Raw genomic sequence first — 18,040 nt, forward strand, 5'->3', positions numbered from 1 at the left:
CAGAAGGAGGTTTTGATCCTGTGGTGGATTCCTTGCTGTTCCCCGCAGCCCTCGCTGAGTACCCAAACTGCAGCCCCTGCACCCCTCCGCCCACCTCGCACTCTCTGGCCTCCTGTTCCCAGCCCTGGAATTCTGACAAAGCGGGACAAAGTCCTACCCAGAATATCTTTAAAATCATCCAGATTTATTTGGAGAGGTAAAATAAGAGGAAAATAAAATGAAATTCTAAATAACGTGGTCAAACAGGGAAAGTGCTGAGCCAGTTCAGAAAAAAAACAAAAACAAAAAACAGGTTAACTGTCATGAGGCTAATATTATCAATTATCTAGAGAATTAAAATTTTATTACTTGTGCTCATAATAATGAACCATTCTTACTAAGGAATTCCTTAGGATGTTCACATAGCAAAGCGCTCTCTTCCCTTCCTTGTGTCCAATTGTGTTTCACTAAAGCTGACCTGTAAGAACGGTCATGGTGCTTATGCTTCTGCTGTGTTACGGGTTTAGAAAACAAAAGGTTTTTAATCTATCATGATGCTTTAGGATTGTAGATTTGAGAGCAGAAGCAGCTATAACTCCATCATAAAGAGAGTAAACTGTTATCCGGGGAAATCAAGTGACGATGAACCCACAATCTGGAAAATTACACCAGTACTTATTTTTCCTGAAACACATTTGGCTATCCCCTAACCGTATTCTGGGGAGACCAAAGCTACACTTAAGACAAAACAGGACACCAGGGTGCCTGGGTGGCTCAGTCGGTTACATGTTCAACTCTTGCTTTTGGCTCAGGTCATAATCTCAGGGTCATGTGATCGAGCCCCACACTGAGGTCTGCACAGAGGGCTCCGCACTGAGCCTGGAGCCTGCTTAAGATTCTCTCCCTCACCCTCCGTCCCTCCCCAATGTGTACTTGCTCTCTTTCTCTCTCTCTAAAAACAACAACAACAACAATAACAACAACAATAATAATAAATCTATTAAATAAAATGAGACAAAATAAGACATGAAGTAACCTGGAACATGAGAATATATTCATATGTGGGGCGCCTGGGTGTCTCCGTCAGTTAAACATCAGCCTTTCACTCAAGCCATGATCTCGGGGTCCTGGGATCCAGCCTCAGGCTCCCTGCTCAGTGGGGAGTCTGAATCTCCCTGTCCCTCTCCACCATCCCCACCTCCACTTACGTTCTCTCTCTCTCTCCAATAAATAAGTAAAATCTTTTAAAAAAGAGTATAGTCATACGTTAAAAGTACAGGACATAAAACAAAAAACAAGACATAAGGATACTTTTTTACTTAGAGAGAAGGTCTGACAACTGGCTCACACATATAGCATTACTCATTGTTGCATTACCTAATTCATTTTCATTTTTAATATGTTTTTCAAATAGCTAAGAATAGCGCAGATTACTCATCCTTTATAAATACAATGCAGATGATGTTGTAACATGATAATATTCCCGGGAATTCATAAATTTGGTGACAGAAAATATCTAAGTCATCAGCCTTTTAAAAAAATAGGATCTTCTGTTTTTCCAGTACCTAACCATTCGAGAAAAAGTGAAGTCTCCTAATAAAGTAGCCAGGTCAAGAGAGGAAAGAATCAAGGTACAAACCTTAGTCTAAGGTCAGTGTGGTTGCACTGGTAGGTGAAAAGCCTCCCAGCTGCCCATTGTACTTCCTGTCCTCTTGTGCCATTCAACTTTGTTCACTCGCAGCCATGGTAATCTTTCTATATCTAACCTCCAAGTTTTCCTCTTCTGCATAAAATCCTTCCTTGCTTCCCCAATGCCTAGTTGATAAATTCCAAAATTTCATACGCTTATAAGCTGGATATACTTGTGCAAGCACTTACCATGCACCAAGCATTTTACATGAAAACACAGAAGCTGGAACAGGTGCGGAGTGTGATACAGGTGCGGAGTGTGATACAGACTATGTCTTGCAACACCCTCCATCCTAGCACCCAGATGCTTGTCTTAGTCCCAGGTGAAAGGGCTCCTTCCCTGCAGTCACAAAATCCTCTGAGAGGCATCTCAGTTTGGTGGTGATGCTCAGGCAAGAGGTGAATCCTGGCCTTCATGGGGCCAAAGGGATGACAGCACACTGAGCAGTGACCCACAACCAATCCAGACTTCAGGAAGGCCAAGGCACTCATCACTCACTGGTAGCCCTGCTGACTCCATATTAGGCTTAGGCCATGGTGAGTTTAGCAGCATCCATTGGTATCTTTTGATGTAGGTATGGTGGCCAGAATAAAAGCAAGTAAAAAAGGGTCCCTGGGTGACTCAGTCAGTTAAGCTGCTACCTTTGGCTCAGGTCATGATCCAGGGGTCTTGGGCTCCAGCCCTGCATCGGGCTCCCTGATCAGCAGGGGAGTGTGTTTCTCCTCCCTGTGCACCCTACCTCACATTCTCTCTCTCTCTCAAATAAACAAATAAAATCTTAAAAAAAAAAAAGGCAAATAAAAATAGAAGAGTTCAGACAGCACAGAGAAGGCTTGGTTTTTCCAAGCAAGGGATCCCTCCGGGTTCCTAAAGGCCCATCAGGAGAAATCTATGGTTAGAACTACCATTGTTGCAGGTGGCAACAAAGTCAAAGAAATACATTCATATTATAGTTATTCAGCAGTTTGGCCTTGGAAACATGGGTTACTCTTGTATCCACTATAAATTAAAGTGCTCTTAAAAATAAAATAGATCAGCCCTGTCCATTTGAAAAAAAAAAAAATGGAAGTACAGCAGTTTTACCTAATTATCTTGGTAATTAAATGACCAATGTAGATCACTTCAAGATCAAGGGGCCTAAATGAATTTGCCAGAGATTATTTTAATGCAGACAGAGGTAAACGTCCATGATACTCATTATTTTTCCAACTTGAATAATGCAGCTATAGAAGGGTAGCTTAACAAAATAATAATCTCTATTTGATTTTGAAATGCAGAATTTTGCAGTAGGATTATCAAGTTTATCTTCCTAATTGCATGTTGCTGTTAAAAAAAAAAAAAAAAAAAACTGGGGCACCTGGGTGGCTCAGTGGGTTAAAGCCTTTGCCTTCTGCTCAGGTCATGATCCCAGGGTTCTGGGATCGAGCCCCACATCAGGCTCTCTGTTCAGCAGGGAACCTGCTTCCCCTCCTCTCTCTCTGCCTGCCTCTCTGCCTACTTGTGATCTCTGTCAAATAAATAAATAAAACATCTTAAAAAAAAACATGAAAAGTGGCAAAGAGAAAACTACATTTAAATATCCTCCGGGTTAAGGTTTATTTTTTAAAATGATTAAAAAATAAATAACTGTAGTCAGGACCAAAAGCTTGAGACATAAATATTGACAGTAGAAGCCAACTGGTTAAATATAAATTTTCACACTGAATAAAGTGTTAAGAAATATGCATCACATGACACAGGAATGACTATATTTGTTTAAGCACTTACTATGTGCCAGACATATTGTAAGTATTATTTCCACTTTTTATAACAACGCTGCTAGGGAAGTATTACTAAACTCATTTTGCAGAAGAAACTAAGACTCACAAAACTTAGGTGACTTGTCCCCAGATGCTCATGGAGAACCCACTGGCAGCTGGATGATCTGGTAGTGTGACTGCCTCCCACTTGCTCCGTGATTCTTCTCTCAGGGTCTCCTTCCGAGAGCATGTGAACTAGAACAGTGCAGACACGGATGTGTGCATAGGGGTGGGGGACAGAAGCTTAGCTGAGCTCAGAAGAGAGTAAAGGTAGATAAAGGTAGTAGAACACTCTCCCCAAATGACAATATTTCAACAATTTTTTAAGGATCCAGGTTAAATGTCATTGTTAAGATCAAGATGAAAGGGAATTTGTGAAAATGGCATGAAAGGGAAAACACTGAAACATGGGAAAGAGATAGGCAAAAGGTGGCACGTTTTATTCGTTCCCACCCCTGCAGCTACCCACATATGAATGTTTTCCTTTTGCTCCAAAAGATACTTCCCTTAAGACTAGTTCCACATTGGAACATTGTATCAGGTACTATGCTCATTGTGTATCATATTCTCATTAGGGTTTGCAGGCTACATCTTTTTAAACATTCGCATGTTGTATAGATATTTTCTTATTTACAAAGCAAATTAAGAAGGGTGCCAGCATCCAAAGAAACAACTATTTTAGGTGGAATGCAAATATATCTTAATCTGTTTTACACCAGATCTCTGGCTATCCCAGTGGCCTTTGCCCAACAGACTCCTGGTTTGATGATTTAGTTCTGCAGAATTTTGTGGCTATTGGTGGGGAGGAAAATAAGTTCTCTAGATAAAGGTGAATGGGACTTGCCAGTTAAATATTTGCTGTATTTGAATTTGTTCTCATGAATCTTCCACGATGTACTTTTATGTCAAAAGGTTACAGAGATGGAGAGATTTGCTGAATTTAAAAAAAAAAAAAAAGATCTGACTAGTAATGAAAATATCGAATCTCGCTTTATGATGCTATTTAGGTTTTCTAAAAATTTTCTGTGGAATGTAGAGATAATAATCCTCTATTATGTTCATTTTCCAGTGAGGAAGCTACAGCAGAGAAAGGCTAAACAAGCTGACAGTAGAGGTGGGTTTGGGAAATCTGTCCTGATAGGAATTGCATGAGGGTGGCCAAATGATTTCACATAGTGGATAACCAGTGTCTTTTTCCACTTAAAAACATATTTATGTAAACTTTATAAATAGGATTTATCCAAATATATATCACATAGACCCAACAGCTCTTGTTCATTTAGACCCATCCAATTTTGCATATTCCAGAAGAGATCTGAGTATGTAATTGTAACATAATTAAGTGTGTAATTCCCAGCTCTTCAAAACCTTGGTACCTAGTTGTGCCCTGTTTTTTCTACTGGCTCATTCCTCCAGGGCAACAGGCACTTTATAACTATTTGCTTAAGTTGGATTTATACCCTCAAGTTTGAAGGCTGTATATTTCAGACTGTTTGGAAGCATTTCCGTTCCTGGAACACGGAAGCTGGCAAGCTTTTTCCGATAATTTGTTTCTCCACCTGTCCCCAAACATGCAAGAGGAATGGCTATCTTTTCATTCTTCTGGATCAGAAATGTTGGAACAACTACCCAGGCTAATTAATAAGGCACAATTATACTTTTTGAACCAAGGAGCCATGATAGGAATCAGATGAAAAGCTTCTACAGGAGATTCTAGATCAGACCGACTCATGAGCTCAGAACCAAGAATTCTCGCACATATTTCTGGATACTTCAGCATTGACGGGCATCTTGCCCAGAAAGCCTTATTTTTCTTTCAGCCCAATTACTATGGGCTGAGCTCTCCACATGCAAGTCTGCTTTGTCATATCATTTCCTCACCTCTACTATGAAGAATATTAAGAATTCTATGGATCCTTCCAGCCACCAAGGCTTAAATTATTTGTGTAATTAAACAAAAGTGAGGTAGAGGGTGTTTTGTGATATTTCCAGATAAAGACCTGATCAAGGGTTGGGTATTGGCTATATGCCTTGACTTGGGTTTAGAACATCTTTCCTTAGTCTCTGTCCTTTTCAGGCAATGCTATGTGATGGTTCAGTCAGTGAAAAGTCATTGAGCCCCCACTTTGGGCGCCTCTTAGTGGTGAGTACAAAGATGAGTAAGTTCTCAATCAACAGGAACACACTGGAGAAGAAATATATGGGATGAGCAAAGAGCTACAGAAGGAAAGGTGAGGGAGAGAGACCTTCTGTGAGTAAAGAATACAAAAATAAAATCTAAAGAAATGCATCAGAAATAGGACAGGTGTGATGGGTTTCCTGTTGGAGCCAGTGGGATGTAACACTGAACATGAAGGGTTCTGAATGTGGATCTAAACGTTTTAGGAAATAGGAAGGACTTGAAGTTTGGAGCTGGGAAGGATATGACCAAAACTGTACTATGAAAGGACTAAAGTGCAAGCAGAAATTAGGGGAGGTGGGAGGTCCAAGGGAGGAGGGTTAGGCTGATTAGCACAATGGTCTAAGCAGGAGGTGACAAGGGCCTGGGGCAGAATGGGTAGCAATCTGAAGGGTGGGAAGTGACAATGGGAGCCACCACAACATGGCCACTCCCATTTCTGTGGTGTGTGAGTAAAGGAAAACATAAACAGATGAAGACCCAGTTCCCCAACCGGGTGATTCAGGGTATGTTGTCCTGAGATAAGGGAGGAAAGTATGAAAGTGCTGAATGAGTTTTAGACATCTTGAGATTAAGGTGACTATCGAACAACTGGGTAGATATCCACTTGGCAGGTAGCAATGCAAGTCTAGATTCCTAAGAGATGCTGGAAAGTTAAGATCTCGTACTACTTCATTAGTCAACCTCCACTCCTATTTCTACAAAACAGAAGATGGCTGCCAGGGCAGCTAACCTAAAAGCCAGGCTGTGCTAAAAGTTTTACCTGTTCCTGATCCCTCCCCAGGAAGCGTTCCCACTCCCATTTTATTGGTGGGGATGCTGCAGCTCAGAGACCTTGCATAGCATGGAAGTCAGCAGTGAGGTGGCCTGAGTTCTGATTCACAATATTATTTGCACATTTCACATCCATACAAAAAAGGATAGCTTTTTCCCTTCTTTTATTTCAGAGTTCCCAATATTAAGTACTACCATGTGTCCCTTTGTCCATTAATATCTATTCTCCTCTTCTGGTCTTCATTCATTCTACTTGACTCAAATCTCAAATCAGCCCCAGTTATATTTAGTGCCATTCCCCACCCCATCACTGCTCTTAACCTAGTGAGCTGCTCACTTGCTCATTAGAAAGGATTCCAAGATAGTATAATTTCAGCTCCTGTGTTGTGAGTTCTGTCCACAAGCACACCAGGGTATGATCCTTTGGATGAGCTTTGGGCCATGTGGCCCACACACATCAGAACACACGCTGGGTGTCTAGAAGAACTGCTCTTCCTAATGGGACAGGTCATCGTGGCACCAAATGCTCCCTAACAGAGCCTCACAGGCTATTCGACTAAAAAGAAATAATTTTCTTCTCATCAGCAATTTGGTGGCTACCTCTGACTTATTATTATTATTATTATTATTTGCAATTTCTTTGACTCTCTGGCAAAATGTCAAGTCATAAAACAGCTATCTAGATTTCTCCATCTTTATTATGGAGATCATGCTAAAGTGGCTTTTCAATTTCTAGCCTCTAGCTCTCCATGGAAAGTTGTATTTTCTAATTAATCATGTGTCTTGCCATTCTTGGTTCACTAGTTCTGAATGAGAAAATCCTATGCTCCATGTGCTAGGTCTCACACTTTGTTTCCCAGTACCTCTGCTAACTCTGAAGTCATAAATGAATTCTTACAGTGTGGCAGGTGAAAATTATTATTCTCCTTCCAGATGAGGAAGCAGCTGCCCAGAGTGGACTGTGACTCATTCAGCTCCCTAGATCTTTTTAATGAACCATTCACAGCCAACCTCCCTGGCCTCCAGTAGAGAAGAAACAGACATGCAGACTTCTTAAATAAGAACAGTGGGCATGTCGGAGAGAGGAGGAGGGGTGTTACAGCTCAAGAGATGGACCTGGAGGGGCGCCTGGGTGGTTCAGTGGGTTAAGCTGCTGCCTTTGGCTCAGGTCATGATCTCAGGGTCCTGGGATCGAGTCCCGCATCGGGCACTCTGCTCAGCAGGGAGCCTGCTTCCCTTTCTCTCTCTCTCTCTGCCTGCCTCTCCATCTACTTGTGATTTCTCTCTGTCAAATAAATAAATAAATAATCTTTAAAAAAATTAAAAAAAAAAAAAAAGAGATGGACCTGGAAGGAATGAATATGTAGGCACGCTGACCTTCAGGGAACTTTCTATTAGTCTGTTTACATACAGTACTGGGGGAGAAATTCTTCAAATCCAACCCACAGGACTGTTTTTTAGTCAAGTTTCTTTTGCTGTTGCTGCTCAAAGCTGGGGCTTGCTTTGCTGAGGCCTCTTACCTTTCTCACCTGCCTATACGATAGCAAGAAAACATGTTTTCTTTCTGGCCCACCTAACTGAGTATGTAGGCAGAGGCCACATTACGTTCACCTATGTGATCCTAACATTCAAATAATGAATGTATCTAAAATAGAATACTTGTAGAAGTATTGAGATCCCTGTTTCTAGAGTTATTCAACCAGACCAGTATGGAGGGTCTTTGGCCATGCAGCTGTCATTCATTGTATTATTTCTAAATTTCCCAATATTTTAAGGGCATTCTTATTAAAAGCAATTGCACCAATCCCAAGTTTAAAAATATATGTGACTAAATAATGCATGCTAGTCATCAAGTGACTGTTATGATTAGTTTAATATTCTGATTTTAATAATGATTGATCCTAGAAATTATTAAATGTCTTCAGGCCATTGTTTTTAATGACAAGCACCAGTCTGTTAAGTGTTAATTGAACACTTACTGTATGTCAGAACCCAGGGATAAAAGGATGAGAAACACAGAGCCTGTCCTCAATAATTTACATTCTAGTGAGGGGGCTGTCTCCATTATTGGGACTGAGGGGTCACAGTCTAGTTATATAATTTCATTTTGTACCTCTGTTCCTCAGAACAGAGAATGTTTTCCTGGGGTTACTATGGGTTCTAAGAGGTCTATGTAGAAATCTTCTTTGCAAACTAAGGTTAGGAGAGAGGATCTTTAGCTTCTGAGGTCACTCAAGTCTCTACGGTAATTGATCCGGCTGGGAAAAGTCTATGGCAGAAAAAGGAAGGAGGAGAAGGTCTGCAAGGTCACTTCAAAACCAACCTGAACCTGTACCCTTCCTTGCTATAAATTCAGTGTAGATATACATACACCTTCACCCTAACCCCACCTCACTCGCACCTCCACATGCAGCACAATCCCAGCGAAGGAAGGGCAAACTTGCTCCGCCCCTTAGTGACTGTCCTTTGGAGAAAAGCAATATACGGCCTCCACTTAGATCCTGTTCTACCAGATTAGAGTCTGTTTCTAATCAAATGGAATTTAGGTTTAAACCGGAATTAGATTTGGGATTTACAGTCATTTCTACTTTCATTCATTTCGTAGATACCACCAGCCCTCTCTGGGCCTAGCTTTAATCCAATGCACTTCGGAAGGCATTACACAGGAGTTGCCCATGAGCCTGGAGCGGCGGTGGAGGGGGCTCTAACGCCTGGGACCCTCCGAAAACCTCCCGACTGGGTCAATCTTGCCTTGCTTCGGGATCTTCGGCACTCACCGCCACCCTACAGCGACTGCACTAGCCGCGGGATCCTGGCGTTAGCCCTTCTCGCGTTTGTCGGACGCCGCCCCTCGCTCGGGAGAGGATTTCGCCACCAGCACCTCAGGCTTCCCCGCGCTCGGGCAGAATGAAAAGCGAAAGCCGTGGCTGGCGGGCCGAGGGGGCAGCCGAACGTGCGGCGTGCCTGCTGCTTCTGAATCCGCAGTGGCCGCGAGGGCTGTCACCGCATAGTGAGGACCCCGTCCTCAACTTTCAGCTCAAGTCGGGTACCCCGGAGGCCGCCGCAGCCCCGACGCGCCCTCGCCTGCCGGCCCAGAGCCCTCAGGCTCCGCGGCCCAGTGGCGCCCTCCCGCAGTGGGTCCCTGGCCACCCCACCTCCCGCGCAGCGCGCCTCCAGCTGGCTGGCCAACCTAGCTCCCCTGCCTCGGGGCAAGACGCGCCCCAGGGAGTTCAGCTGCTCAGCAGACCCAACTTCGGCTTCTCAAGTGACACGACGCCCTCCCTCGAGCGCGCGCCAGCCACCGCCAGCCTCCACCCGAGGTCCTTACAGCCCAGCCGCGGGAAAATGAAATGCCCTGCAAGGGGCGCTCCCCCGGATTTTGAAAAACCGCTTCATTCGCTCCGCGAGCGCCTTCATCCTCCACCCGCAACCTCTGGCCAGATGATTTTCACCCTGGGACGCGCCCAGGTGGAGGGGCTTGGGAGCTGGGGCTGGAGGAAAGGAGGCAGCAGCGTTGAGTTGCCGGGATGCAGCTGCGCGCCTCTTGCGACGAGGGGCTGACCGCCCTGCGGCTCGACTGAAGCAGGGGAGCGGGCTTCTGCGCCTCTCCCTCGCGGAGGACCGCACACGCTTACCCTCTCTCTCTCTCTCTCACACACACACACACACACACGCACACACGCACACACTGCCGCCAGCACCCTCACCCCGCGAGCCCGGACGCGGAGGTCGGAGCCACTGGCCACTTTAAGACAGGCGCTGAAACACCCAGATAGAGGCAGAGGCTCTTCCCTCTCCCCCAAGCTTTCACCAACCTAGGAGCTCCCCTCCACTGCCACCACAATCACCCCTAATTTCCCAGAGCAAGAAAGCTCTGGCTTCGGAGATTCCCCTCCCTGAGCTAGCGGTTCAAGCTGAAGGGGGCGGGGATGGATTGAGGGAGCACTGGAAAGGGAGCCCGCGCTCACCTCCGCCCTCTTCGAGGGGAACTAGCCAGCCCCACTCGCCTTTGGAGCAAAACTAGGCGGACAAGGCCGGACAGCCAGACCCCGGGGCGCGCCAACTCCGGCGAGGGCAGGGAGAGTAGCGACAGCAGCAGCCGCTTCGCGCGTTGCAAACGCACCGACTCTCCGAATAGGCTGAACCTCGGGCGCAGAGGGGTGGAGGCGCGAGGGGCGGAGGAGGAGTTGCTGGGGCCGAGAGGGATGACGTCCTCCAGCGCCTCGGGCTCGCAGGGACTGAAGATTCCTGCTCTCGCCCGGCCCAGCGCGCTCTCTCCAGGGCTTCGCAGAGGCGCCGCGCCCGGCTCCGCTGCGGCTCCCGAACCGCGCGCGTGGGGGCGATCCCCACCAGCTTGAACCAGGGGTGCAAGCCCTCTGGCCATCTCAGAGCACCTCTCTGTCTGTTCCTCGCCTTGGGGCGCCCGCTCGAGAGTCTCTTCCGATTCTAGGCGGGCAGGGGGAAGGCAGCCCCCGGCCGGGCCAGCCTCGCCCCTTCCTCGCTTTCTCCCTCATCGACCTCGAGCCAAGGGCAGGCGCCCGCGCCCCGGCCGCTGCCCACTGGGCGAGCCGGTGTCCCGGCCTGCGCCCGATGCGAAGACGGACGAGGCACCGCTAAGGAGAGGCGCTCACCTGGGTCACCCGAAGCCTTCCCCTCCAGCCCCTCCAGGAGCCCGTTCGCAGCCCCCAGGCACAACCTTCCTCCAAGAAAAAAAGTAGCGCAAGGGCACAAGAGAGGTAGGGCGGCTCACAGGTCCCTGCGCAGCGGCTTTTTCCTTCTGATTCTCCCGGTTCCAGTCTCGGGTTCGGCGGCGGGAAAGGGCTGTCGGAGGCTGGAAGGGGCCGTCAGACCCGGGTTCCTCCCGCGGCGGTGACGGCGGCACCTCCAAGTTGCCACCTGCAGCGCGCGTCGGGCGCCTGTGACAGCCCGCGCCGCTCTGCCCGCGCCGGCCGACCCTCCCCGCCCGCTGATTGGCTGCGCCCCGCTCCTGGGCGGTCCCGGCGCTCGGCCCCGCCCCGCTCCCCGCCGCCCTGAGGCCGGTTCGCGGAGTGGGTCTCCTTCCAGGCCTGCCTGGGCTTTACAGCCAGCGAGCTTGGGGAGCTGCTCAGGCTTTGCAAGCAGGGGAAGAATCCGTCACACGCACGAACACACACACAATTTTGTGTAGGTTGGGGATTGGAGGAAAGAGAGAGCATTTTGAGAAATGCCCTTCGTGTGCCTTAAGGGGGACCTGGTTGTTACTCGGTTTGTTTTTTGATTTTGTTTATGATAGTATGAAATTTGTGCAATCTCTGAAAATAGTTAACCTCACAGCGGCAATCAGTGTGCGGGCATGTGAGCTAGAAAGTGGCTTGGGGGTTGTTTTCGCTTAAGCTTCACACAAAGTTCACTCGAAGCTTTCAAATGTGAAGGTAAATCCTGGAATCCCGTTTGGTTTCAGCACCTAAAAAGCCATCTACCTCTGCTGTTGCCTGCAGTCCTCAAGGGCCCGGGTGCCACCCAGCCGCTTGCGGGTTCCGGAGGCTGGGAGTACAGGCAGTGACAGCTGACGCCCGGGCATATATGAACCCTGTTTTGCACAACCCCTGAGCCTTTTAAGTAAACAAAGGAAACATTATTTTTCTTTCTCCTTCCTCTTTTTTCAAGCGTGCTCTTCCCTCCGCCTCTGAGTACCACCTGAAGTTATGCTTTTGGAAAGCTGATTTGGCAAAGTGTTCCAGAGGAGAAAAACTATAAAAATAGGGAAAGTACCAGTCTGGAAAGCAGTCCAATCACCCAGAAACGTCTCACTCCTGGTGAATCTATGTGAAAGAGGTACATTGCCAAGTACCTTTTTGTTTGACAACATTTCAAAATGAACTTCCCAAATAGCAGGTTTTATAGCCCATTGGGGAAACATCTATGTTTTGTCAGTGCAGGGTGGCACTGTTAAGTGTGACAAAGCATGCACACGCAAACTCACTTCTAACTGTGCTTTTTAGAATTCTCAGCAGGGAGAGGGAGAAGGAGAGGGGCTTTCCTAAAGGAAGTCAGAAGGTGAATCTTCACAGGACATACATGCTGGGGACAGCTGGAACCAGTCAAGAGGCCATTCCTATCAACTGTTGCTAAGTAAGTTGGGATGCTGCTTTATAGCACCTGTCCAGATCTTAAGTAACATCTTGGATCCACTCTGGGGTTGAATATCAAAAAACAAACAAAACAAAACAAAACAAAACAAAACAAAACACCTTCCCCGTTTGTAGCCAGGTAGCACTGTTCAGAGGCAAAACAATCACAGAGATATTTCAATACTCCAGATTAAGTGCTTGCTGAATGAATTGCACTTTGACCTGGACTGGGTGAAACAAGGAGTAGAATGGAGGTGTGGCTCACTCAGATTTGAATGCAGGTTGACTCAGTAAATGGAGGATTACCTGATCAAGTTGGGGTGGGGTGGGGGCATGGCGATAGGGAAGTCAATAGTGGTCCTTGACCCAGATATGCATCTGATGTGTTTTCAGCCAGGTGAAGCACACGCAACTGGTAAGATGCATTCTCCTAAGAGTAGGGAAGGAGCTATGACTCAAGTGAATGAGAAAGTTTATGAAGGAACGAGGGGAGGAATGAGAAAAAAATTGAAAGAGACAGTTGAAGAGTCTAGAGACAGTGAGAAAAATCAATGGACATACTAATGGCTGAGTAGCTTTATGGTTTTAGCAGACAGAGGTTTGAAACCTGGTCCCAGCACTTCTGTATGTGATATGTCTGCTTTGCATGTGGGACACATGGTTTGAGCTTCGTTTTCCTCGTTAGGGGATAAGGGTGTCTACCTGATAGACGTGCTAAGGATGAACTGAGATCACGCATCTGTAATGCTTGGCACAATGTTTTGCATCTAGTAAGCGTTCAATAAATAGTAGCTATTTTCCTAAACTGTGTTCTAAAAAAGCACAACAATCCCCTAATCCTTTAGATATCTGTTTCTGATTGAATATTTCTATCAAGTGCTCCTCCTGCTTGTGCATTCCCTGTGATAAGAACCTCACTAACCCTGAGTTCATTTCATTTTCCTTGCTGAAGATGAGATGAGTGACAAATAACTTTTTTTTTCACTGGTTGGTTCTGTTCTTATCCAGGGTAGTCATACAGATGTCTAAAACCTATTCCATAAGAAATCCCTCCAAATTGCTTAAGACAAATAATAGATCCACTGTATTCCTTCTTTTGTCCAAGCCAAACATGTCCTGCCCTTCAGCCTCTCCCTTGCTGTAGTTTCACAATTTTTCACCATCTTACCCCCGGATTGTCTGTGACCTCTTTAAAATAAAAACACAGCTCTCCAGACCAGTCCTTCCAGAAAAAAACAAAAACAAAACAAAAAACAACCAAAGAAAAAACCCCAAAAAACAAACAAAAACCAAAACAGAACAAAACAAAAACGATCAACAACAACCACCAACAACAAAACAAAAGCCCTACCCCAAAACCCTCTTTTTCAGTGTGCTGCTGGTCGTACAGCCTGCATTTTTGTACACATTTTGAATGGGCAATTAACTCTTGGGAGCTATTGAGTTGCCTGTTAACTAAAACTCATAAATCTTTTTCAGATGTTACTGTTTGTTCAGAACTTTGGGGAGTCATAGTGTTGTCCTTCACATTTTCCTCTGAAGTCCTTTTTTAATGATTTATCTTGAAATAATTCCAAACCTACAAAAATATGGAAAAAATGGTACAGAGGACTCCTATGTCCTTCTCTCCTCCTTTCCCCTATTGTTATCATTTTGCATTTGATGTCTCTCACTTTCCCTCCATAGGTAGACAGACAGATACTCACGATCTATGTTCTTTTACTAAGCCATGTAGGAGCAAGTGCAGACATGATTCCCATCATCCTTACATACTCCATTGTATAAATATTTCTCCCAAAACAGGATTCTGTCCTACATAAGCACATTGTGTGCAACCAATCCATAGAACCCATTCAAATTTCACCAAATTTTCCAAGGTGTTCCTTTTTCATTTCTGGTTCAGAATGCAATCCAAGATCACACATTATATTTAGTTGACATGTCTTTTGATTCTCCTTTAATCTGCTACAGTTCTGCAGTCTTTCCCTGTCTTCCTTGCCCTTCCTTGAGAGTTTTAAAAACCATATGATCTTCATTCTATAGATTTCATGGATCTCAAGCTGGGTCTACCTGATGGTTCTTTCTGTCCAAAGCAGGTCCTGCATTCTTGTCAGGAATATCAAAGGAAGGATGATGCTGTACTCAGATGTACATTTCCATTAAAAGGTAAATGATGTCAAACCATCCCTCCATTGTGATGTTAATTTAACCTTGATCACCTAGATTGGCAGGCACTGGAATTCTTCCATATCAAGTCACCATTTTCCACCTTGGCAATCAATCCCCCTGGCATTTTGTAAAAATATACTCCAAGGCTATACCAATATTCTATTCCTCATCTAATCTTCACTGAGCCTTCTTTGGAAACATTGATGACTCCCACCCGAATCAGCCTCCACTATGATTGTCAAACGACAGTCTTCCATTTGCATCAATTCCTTGGCATTTATGAATTGGCATTCTTCTGTAGAAATCTTCCCTTCTCTGCATTTAGTTATGTCTGTGCAGACTCATCAATTTTTATTTTATTCAGTGAGTTGTATTCTGCTATCTTCATTATTTATTTTGACGCTCACAGGGTCCCAGATTTGGCCAGAGAGTGTCTTTGCTGCCTGGTTCTTAAGGTCCCTCTGTCCCCATTATTCTTGGGCACCTTCTTACTTTCTGGCACATCAAAATGTTCCAGGCTCATTTTGTACTCTCCTTGCCCCAGCCCTGGGATCAGCCAGCTCTCCAAGGAGCCCTGGCTCCTTTTAATGGAGGATGACATTTAGAAACAGGACCTGGGCACCCAGTCTACTCGCTGCCACCAACCTGTCATAACCTCTAGGCTCTCTTAGCGGAAAGAACAAGGAAATATATCATATATGTTCATACACAAGCACACACATAAACACACACTTAGGTCTGTTTCTGTGTGTACATGTATGTATTCTTTCTCTATGGAACCACATAGAAATATATATCCATGTAAATATATAGAGATAGATCTCTATCTCTATATCTGTGCCTATACCTGTATCTAGATCTATATCAAGAGTTAATACCTTCAATTCCGACCCAACACATCAGGATTCTTTATAGCCCTTGTCCTTTCTATATGTATAAATCTTTTCTCTGTTAGAGAGAAACCTGACTCCCATTACCCTCAGAATATTGACTTACATGCTCAGGCTTGCATTATGTAACAATCTTCTGACCACATCAGCCACCTCAACCAGCCTCCTGTTGTAGCTGCCCCACGGCACTTCTGCCCCCTGGGTCCCTGTGTCCACTGGAGCCTTTTTTTTTTTTTTTTTTTTAATCTCAGTCTCCCAGGTCCCTGGGGTTGCTGGCAGCACCTGACCATAACTCGCCAGGACAATGACGTTTCTCCCCTTGCAGTTGTTCTGGTCAAATCCTGAAGTCAGCCTTAATGAAACCCTTTCTCTCACATCCCATATCTAATCTGTAGTAAATTCCATTTGTTCTACCTTCAGCTAGGTCCAAAATCCAATTCCTTTTCACCACCTCTGCCATTACTACCCTAGCTCAGGTCAATATTATCTCTGTCTTGATTATTATAATAAGTCCCTAACTGGTTCCCCTGTGTTGATCCTGGCTTTTCTAAAGACTACCGTCAGCCCAGTGGCCTCAATAATAATTTTCAAAAATATAAGTCACATTTTGTTTCCTTGCTCAATGGTTTCTACCTTATAGAAATAAAAAGCCCAAATCCTAACAGTTCCTCTCCTTCGGCTTTGGTATCTCCCTTTCCTCATCTCCTGCTGTTCTCCACCTTCAGCCCCCACTCCATCTTGCTCCCAGAACACACCAGGCATCCCCCCTCCCTCTACCTGAGCCACTCTTCTTCAGGTGTCTCTGTAACTCCTACCACTCCCAGGTTTTTTCTCAAATGTGTCTTCCTCCATGAAGACTTGTTTGGGTACCATATTTAAAATTGCGCTTCCTTCTTCCTACTCACATTCTCTCTCTCACTGTGTGTATTACAGTCCAACATAGTATGTGTTGTCTCTACTTGTATACAGTCTTTCCCTACCGTTGCCTTGACTAGGAACTCCATGAAAAGGGGCATTTTCACCTCCTTCTTTATTGTTCCATCTCTAGTACCTATCTCAGGACCTGATATATACAATAGATCATCCACAAATATTTGTTAAATAAATGGATGAAATGACAAAAACACATAAGTAGATTTACGACCGACTACAGATACACCTACATGCTAAGTGGTTGCCAATGCAACTGAAGAGATCGAAGGCAAATAGCTTAACTGAAAAGGTTTCACAGACATAAAGGCAGAGTGTAGCAAAGGTTACCAAAAACATAAAGATAGAGAAAAGACTCTGTGTTTGATGACTAGAAGTCATCAAAGTAGAGTAGGTAATCTGGAAAAAATAAAAGTGTTGTTGGGTTTCAATTGACCATTTATTGAGCAAATGATTAGATTACATACCACTAGGCCTTAAAATTGAAAGTTCTACAAATATTTCCAAACATATTCTTTAAAATCATGTAGTCTATTAAAAGGATTTTAGACAGTTTCTCTTGTGAAATGAAAGCCTCTTGGAGCAAAAAGAACTCATTAAGGAAGCTCACAATAATTCAGACTTAACACCTTCTCCTCCTTCTCCTTCTCCTCCTCCTCCACCTCCTCCTCCTCTTCCTATTTCTTCTTCTGGTGGCAGTTTGGCTCACAAAGGAAATTAATCCCCTTCTTGTGTCTTTTAAGCTCTGTATCCAGCTTGGTCCTTGATAAGCCAAAAGTTCTTAGAAAATGTTTATGAAAAATGAAATGGAACCCTATACACATGGGACAAACTTTCAGCATCGATTCGTCCTCATATTTTCAATGTACCTTATTCTGCATGCTTGAGAAGACTCTGCACATTTGAGAACTGTTTAGAAAGCACTTTCACTTGAGCCCAGTCCTACAATTATTTAATGACTGAGCTTGGAGACAACACGTAAGATATAGTGATTTATATTTGGAATTGCAGAAATAATTGTTTTCATTTTCCATAAATCCCACCCCCACACAATTTCTAGGTAGCTATTTCCATAAAACTCAGGGGGTTGAATGAAATAGATAATTCTGATAGAAATGTTAGGTGTTCTAATTTTTAAAAGTTTTCAGCTCATCCTGGATGGAAAAAGGAGACAGTAGGAAAGAGAGTTATTTCTCTTAAATTTATCTCATTAGTGTGTAGCTTTCAAAATGAATTTTTGGACTCTGTAAAAATAGCTATCTGGTTTATGAATTAAGTTTCTTTTGAAATGAAGACCTTTCCGTGTTTTCTCGAAGGAGCCATCATTGCTAACACAATAGCTGGCAAAACCCATCGCCGGCATCCCATGCCCACTGATGCAAGACCTGGAGACTTCTCTTTGCAGGCATAAATCTTTTCTTCCTGATGCTGCTGTTCTGCTGCAGAAACTTCAAAATGTTAAGCAAAAAAGTCAAATAAAGTTATGATTTCTTGAAATGCCTTCCAAGTTCCTCTCTAGT

The 18,040-nt window shown here is 44.6% G+C and overlaps 1 protein-coding gene across 15 annotated transcripts in view; it reads right to left on the reverse strand.

The window, feature by feature from the left end:
* The window catches only part of EPB41L3 (erythrocyte membrane protein band 4.1 like 3), a 233,040-nt gene extending 221,651 nt beyond the window's left edge, over nucleotides 1-11,389 (reverse strand). For 10 of the 15 annotated variants that reach the window (XM_082699150.1, XM_082699147.1, XM_082699169.1 and 7 more), the window contains exon 1: nucleotides 11,053-11,363. The gene's annotated coding sequence lies outside the window, so the exon portion shown is untranslated. Of the gene's footprint in view, nucleotides 1-10,389 lie in introns of all 15 variants that reach the window. The other 5 variants (XM_082699144.1, XM_082699174.1, XM_082699167.1 and 2 more) reach the window with 4 other exon arrangements.
* Between the last annotated feature and the right edge of the window lie 6,651 nt (nucleotides 11,390-18,040).

The sequence above is a fragment of the Mustela nivalis genome, assembly GCF_964662115.1.
Source record: "Mustela nivalis genome assembly, chromosome: 14".
In the NCBI taxonomy this organism is placed as follows: domain Eukaryota; kingdom Metazoa; phylum Chordata; class Mammalia; order Carnivora; family Mustelidae; genus Mustela; species Mustela nivalis.